This window comes from Chrysoperla carnea, assembly GCF_905475395.1.
Source record: "Chrysoperla carnea chromosome X unlocalized genomic scaffold, inChrCarn1.1 SUPER_X_unloc_109, whole genome shotgun sequence".
In the NCBI taxonomy this organism is placed as follows: domain Eukaryota; kingdom Metazoa; phylum Arthropoda; class Insecta; order Neuroptera; family Chrysopidae; genus Chrysoperla; species Chrysoperla carnea.
The window spans coordinates 1-7500 of NW_025408055.1; the positions used below are offsets into that span (position 1 = coordinate 1).

The 7500-nt window shown below is 28.1% G+C and overlaps 2 non-coding genes across 2 annotated transcripts; both read right to left on the bottom strand.

The window, feature by feature from the left end:
• Window positions 1–1012: 1012 nt before the first annotated feature.
• Window positions 1013–1167, bottom strand: LOC123303604. The gene has a single exon (XR_006535710.1). It is a non-coding gene; the product is annotated as a 5.8S ribosomal RNA (ribosomal RNA).
• A 954-nt stretch (window positions 1168–2121) lies between these two features.
• Window positions 2122–4291, bottom strand: LOC123303609. Its single transcript, XR_006535715.1, has one exon. It is a non-coding gene; the product is annotated as a small subunit ribosomal RNA (ribosomal RNA).
• Between the last annotated feature and the right edge of the window lie 3209 nt (window positions 4292–7500).

Sequence of the window (7500 nt, forward strand, 5' to 3'; positions counted from 1 at the left end):
GGTACTTGTTCGCTATCGGTCTCGTGGTAATATTTAGCCTTAGATGGAGTTTACCACCCACTTAGAGCTGCACTCTCAAGCAACCCGACTCTAAGGAAAGATTCACCTATCATCAATAATAATCACTACGGGCCTGGCACCCTCTATGGGTATATGGCCCCATTCAAGATGGACTTGGATGTATTATATAACAATAGGTTTATATTGAATCTTCCTAAACACTACATTCCCCAAGTGTCTGTTTATCAGCCACGGGGTTCAGTGCTGGGCTTATCCCTGTTCGCTCGCCGCTACTAAGGGAATCCTAGTTAGTTTCTTTTCCTCCGCTTAATAATATGCTTAAATTCAGCGGGTAATCTCACCTACTCTGAGGTCGTAAAAGTTTTTAGAAGTATTAAAACAAAAATTTTTTTTATATATTATGTTTTTGTTATATTTTATAAGTAAACAATTTTCTTAATTATTCATACTCAAATTTTTTTAATATTATTATATAATATTATTTTTATATTTATCTAAAGAGAAGAAAATAAAAAATAAATAATTATATATATTAATTTTTTTCGAGTATATTGAAAATTTTATTACAAATAAAATATTCCATAACAAAATATTAATATATAATATTTTTGTTTATTCTTCTTTATTTAATATTTTAAAAATATATTATTAATATCATTTATTATTAATATTATTATTAACATAAAGTTTTATAATATTATATATAAATGATAAAAAATAATATTGATATATTAATTTAAAAATGTCGACAAATAATAAAAAATATATAAATTTTTAAATGCTATTAAAAACATTTTATATTTATTTTTTTCTTATATTTGGCGTAAAACATTCATATATAAATAATTTTACATTTCTTTTATAAAAATTTTATTTATCAATTTAATTAAATATGAAAAAATAAATTTTCTTTTTTAATTATTGATAAATTTCTTTTTCATAAAAAAAATTTTATGTAAAATAATCTTTTATTATATTAATATAATGTATACGACCCTCAGCCAGATGTGGTCCGGGAACAGTATCCAAGGACCGCAATGTGCGTTCGAAATGTCAATGTTCATGTGTCCTGCAGTTCACAAGTTGACGCGCAATTAGCTGCGTTCTTCATCGACCCACGAGCCAAGTGATCCACCGTCCAGGGTAATCTTTTTAAATTTTAAATGTAAGTATTATTATTAATAATAATCTTTATTTTTAATATAAAAAATAAAATTATTAATTTATATATCTTTATAAATTCTTTTAAAATAAAAAAATTTTTTCTAGAATATAAATTAATAATTTTATTTTTAATATATATATATAAATTAAAGATATTATGGTATTAATAAATATATACATAACATTTTTGATATTTTTGTTAGTGCTAGCTAGATATAATAATTAATATTTGGTATATTTTATAGAAATGTATTTATTTTTTTTTTATAAATTATTTTCTACATAAAAATATATATAATATTAATATGGTACAAAACAAATGGGTTTGTTTTTTAACATAATAACTTTTAATAAAAAAAAAGAAATATCAAGACAAAAACATAAAGAAATTTAAATTTGAAATAAATTTTATTCTTTAAAAAAATTTTATCTTGTGTTTTCTTTATTTTTATTATATAACATAGAAAAATAAAAATATAGATTATATCAATTATAATCTTATTTTATTTTTTCTTAATAGAGATTATATACATATAAACAAATAATTTCAATATATTCTATTTTTAATTTCACTTTTTTATAAGAGAAATTATTTATAGATTTTATTAATAATTATTGTTTAATAATAATAATAATATTGAATATAAAAATATTTTATATGTAACAAATATATTATTAATATTTATATAATATTCTCTATATTATATGTATAGATATATTATGTGTATAAAAAAAGTTTGGCGTATTACTTTAATATGATATCATAACCAAAATAAATCTCTTTTAACACATAATTACTATTATATATTTTGAGAAAATTACATATTAATATGTTATTTTGTTAAAAAAAATATTTCTTATCAATAATATTTTTATTTTTTGGAATATTTAAAAACAATACAAAAAATATAAATAAATATATTTTATATATATCGTTAATGATCCTTCCGCAGGTTCACCTACGGAAACCTTGTTACGACTTTTACTTCCTCTAAATGATCAAGTTTGGTCATCTTCCCAGCAACATCGGCAATATCAGAAATATTGCCGCGTACCAGTCCGAAGACCTCACTAAATCATTCAATCGGTAGTAGCGACGGGCGGTGTGTACAAAGGGCAGGGACGTAATCAACGCGAGCTTATGACTCGCGCTTACTGGGAATTCCTCGTTCATGGGGAACAATTGCAAGCCCCAATCCCTAGCACGAAGGAGGTTCAGCGGGTTACCCGGACCTTTCGGCCTGGGAGGACACGCTGATTCCTTCAGTGTAGCGCGCGTGCGGCCCAGAACATCTAAGGGCATCACAGACCTGTTATTGCTCAATCTCGTGCGGCTAGAATGCCGCCTGTCCCTCTAAGAAGAATTATTTGTACGCCGGCAGTAAAAAACCACATCAAAAAACTGCGTACCCATACACCATAACATATGCAACATAAAGCACAATATATACAAAATATAATCTTGATCGTTAAATCTCAAAAAATACATGCATATATAAATACAATACATAACACACATGAAAATGAATGAAATGGGAAACAAACAGCCGATGGGCCTTGAGATGCCGGTAAAGTACGTCTATTTAGCAGGCTAGAGTCTCGTTCGTTATCGGAATTAACCAGACAAATCGCTCCACCAACTAAGAACGGCCATGCACCACCACCCACCGAATCAAGAAAGAGCTCTCAATCTGTCAATCCTTCCGGTGTCCGGGCCTGGTGAGGTTTCCCGTGTTGAGTCAAATTAAGCCGCAGGCTCCACTCCTGGTGGTGCCCTTCCGTCAATTCCTTTAAGTTTCAGCTTTGCAACCATACTTCCCCCGGAACCCAAAAGCTTTGGTTTCCCGGAAGCTGCCCGCCGAGTCATCGGAGGAACTTCGGCGGATCGCTAGCTGGCATCGTTTATGGTTAGAACTAGGGCGGTATCTGATCGCCTTCGAACCTCTAACTTTCGTTCTTGATCAATCAAAACATTTTTGGCAAATGCTTTCGCTTCTGTCCGTCTTGCGACGATCCAAGAATTTCACCTCTAACGTCGCAATACGAATGCCCCCATCTGTCCGTATTAATCATTACCTCGGAGTTCCGAAAACCAACAAAATAGAACCGAGGTCCTATTCCATTATTCCATGCACACAATATTCAGGCAAAATTTGAGCCTGCCTTAAGCACTCTAATTTGTTCAAAGTAAACGTACCGGCCCACCTCGACACTCAATTAAGAGCAACCGCGACGGGATTGCAATTGGGGGCTGCCACCGCTCTTAACGGTTAAACACTTACGACAAATTACATAATAAAAATATATATAATGCATTAAATAAATAATAACACTAAAATATACTTTATACATAATCTGTACCACCCACGGTAGGACGTCCCACATAACATGCTAGTTAAACAATGCGAGCATTGAACCAACAGTGTAGGACACAGATTCGACTACGAGCTTTTTAACCGCAACAACTTTAATATACGCTATTGGAGCTGGAATTACCGCGGCTGCTGGCACCAGACTTGCCCTCCAATGGATCCTCGTTAAAGGATTTAAAGTGTACTCATTCCGATTACGGGGCCTCGGATGAGTCCCGTATCGTTATTTTTCGTCACTACCTCCCCGTGCCGGGAGTGGGTAATTTGCGCGCCTGCTGCCTTCCTTGGATGTGGTAGCCGTTTCTCAGGCTCCCTCTCCGGAATCGAACCCTGATTCCCCGTTACCCGTTACAACCATGGTAGGCGCAGAACCTACCATCGACAGTTGATAAGGCAGACATTTGAAAGATGCGTCGCCGGTACGAGACCGTGCGATCAGCTTAAAGTTATTCAGAGTCACCAAATTAAACGATGCAAATTAAAATTTACACCGATTGGTTTTGATCTAATAAAAGCATTCCTTCCATCTCTGGTCGGAACTCTGTTTGCATGTATTAGCTCTAGAATTACCACAGTTATCCAAGTAAATGTGGGTACGATCTAAGGAACCATAACTGATATAATGAGCCTTTCGCGGTTTCACCTTAATTTGGCTTGTACTGAGACATGCATGGCTTAATCCATGGCTTAATCTTTGAGACAAGCATATGACTACTGGCAGGATCAACCAGGGAACTATTTGTATTTATAATATTAAATATATAATAATATACATGATATTTTTGTTTTCTTATTATAAGAAAAAAAATTTTCATACAATAATTATTAATATATAATAATATTATTACAATTTCATTTTAAATATCAGATGGTCTCACCCATTACTGATATAAATTTTTTTTTTTTTATATCTCTATTGTTTTAAAATTAATAGAAAAAACATATGAGATATATATATTATTATTAATTTTTTTTTTTTTCAAATATATATTTTATTATGTCATTTATATAATTTTTTTGCTTTTACAAAAAGAAATATATAACATGTTATTCATAATAAATATTATTGAATAAAAAAAAAAAAAAATAATTATGATTTTTGTCAGACCATCACCAAATGGGTCTTAAAATATTTCAAACATTTTCTCATACTCGTCGCTAGATTGAAAGCGTCATTTATTTTTTAATTTTATTTAAAAAGTTAATTTTAAATAAAAAACGTTATAATAACACTTAATATTCTCGCTTGGTATGAGGTGAGTCAATGTAATATTATTTATAAAAATAATTTTTATATAAATATTGTGTGCTCATATGGGAGTGTAAAGTTTAAAACTTATAACCCATGAACTTGCTTTGACAAAAAAATTTATATGTTATTCTATTTATAATCAATAATTTAATAAAAAAAAATTTTTTTTTAAATATTGATATAAAAAGATATACATATAGAGGTTTTTTTACAAAATTCTCATTAATTTTTTTACAAAAATAATAATACAATATTTAATATCAAAATAATCCAAACTGATTACCATCCAGACTATTATCAATATATATAAGATTGTATTATTATTCATTTCAATACATATTTATTAAAACTGAGATAAAATTTCATATATTAATAAATATGCATGTGTAAAAAAAAAAATTTTTATATAATAATTGAAAATGTTTTTGCTATTATTTTGTATACATACATTAAATAATTGATAACAATTTAATACAATGTACACCTAAAAAATAATAACAGCATATACATATTCGAAACATTACTAGCAAAAAAACCAAAATACAATATTAAATATCAAAATAAACCAAACTGATTACCATCCAGAATATTTTGAGTATATATATATATAATTTTGTATATTTTGCGTTCATGTTAATAAAATATATAAATGATACATATTTGAAAAGTGTTATTCTTCTTTCTGTTTTTTCGTAATATCATGGTGTCCATAGACATGCAAAAGCGTCATACCAAGCCATATACATACCTACACCACCTTTGTTGAATGATACACGAACAGTATGAAAATTAAACAACATATTCAATATCATTTTATATTATACTAAAATAAATGTTATTCTATTAAGAAAGTGTATATTTTTAAATTTGGCATTCATTACATAGTCAAAATACAATAATAATATAGATGATACATATACGATAATTGTTATTTTTCTTTCTGTTTTTTCGTGATATCATGGTGTCCATAGAATTGCAACGACGTCATACCAAGCCATATACAACTCTACACCACCTTTGTTGAATGATACACTTAGAGTATGAAAAATAAACAAATTATACTATATCATACTATATCATATATGTAAGACTGTTGAACATAATACCACAAAATACACTATTTCATATAGATATACATTCATTCTTGTCAACATAAAAGTACGTTATAAATGATACATATACAATAAGTTTTATTCCTCTTTCTGTTATTCCGTAATATCATAGTGTCCATAGAATTGCAACGACGTCATACCAAGCCATATACAACTCTACACCACCTTTGTTGAATGATACACGGACAGTATGAAAAATAAACAACCTATTCTATACCATTTAATATCATACTAAAACATGAAACAAATGTTATTCTATTAAAAAGTGTATTATTTTATTATATTTAGTATTCATTACACAGTCAACATACATAAATGATACATATACGATAAGTGTTATTCCTCTATCTGTGCATCCGTAATATCATAGTGTCCATAGAATTGCAACAACGTCATACCAAGCCATATACAACTCTACACCACCTTTGTTGAATGATACACGGACAGTATGAAAAATAAACAACTTATACTATACCATACTATATCATATGTGTGAGACTGCTGAACGTAATACCACTAATACACTGTTATACATAGATATACATTCATCTCATTAACTTACACGCACTATCCATCATATATATTAAAGACATTACACCCGGTGCTTCAAACTCAAAATATGATAATGTTTAAAATGGCTTTAAACATCATAAACTTTACAGAATAATCAAAATTTAAAGAAAAAAATTTTAAAAAAAAAATTTTTTTCAGCTAAAAATTTTTATTTTGGGACCAAAAAAATTTTTTTTTGCTTTTATCATATTTTATTAAATGAAATTTATGCATTATAATAAATTATTCAATAAACATTAATAATTATAATAAATTATTAAAAAATTTTTGGAATTAATGCAAATTTTTAGAAAAAAATGTATATTTTTTTTTTATATACAAATCGTACATGTTATATTGCGACAGGGTACCGGTATAATACATGTGATACATATGTAGATTTTCGAAAAAATTTTTATCCTTTTAAATGGTCCTAAATACTATATAAAGGTAAAATATATAGAATTTTTCGGGATTCATTAAAAAATTTTAGGGAAAAAATTTCATTTTATTTTATATACAAATCGTACATGTTATATTGCGACAGGGTACCGGTATAATACATGTGATACATATGTAGATTTTCGAAAAAATTTTATCCTTTTAAATAGTCCTAAATACTATATAAAGGTGAAATATATAGAATTTTTCGGGATTCATTAAAAAATTTTAGGGAAAAAATTTCATTTTATTTTATATACAAATCGTACATGTTATATTGCGACAGGGTACCGGTATAATACATGTGATACATATGTAGATTTTCGAAAAAAATTTTATCCTTTTAAATAGTCCTAAATACTATATAAAGGTAAAATATATAGAATTTTTCGGGATTCATTAAAAAATTTTAGGGAAAAAATTTCATTTTATTTTATATACAAATCGTACATGTTATATTGCGACAGGGTACCGGTATAATACATGTGATACATATGTAGATTTTCGAAAAAAATTTTATCCTTTTAAATAGTCCTAAATACTATATAAAGGTAAAATATATAGAATTTTTCGGGATTCATTAAAA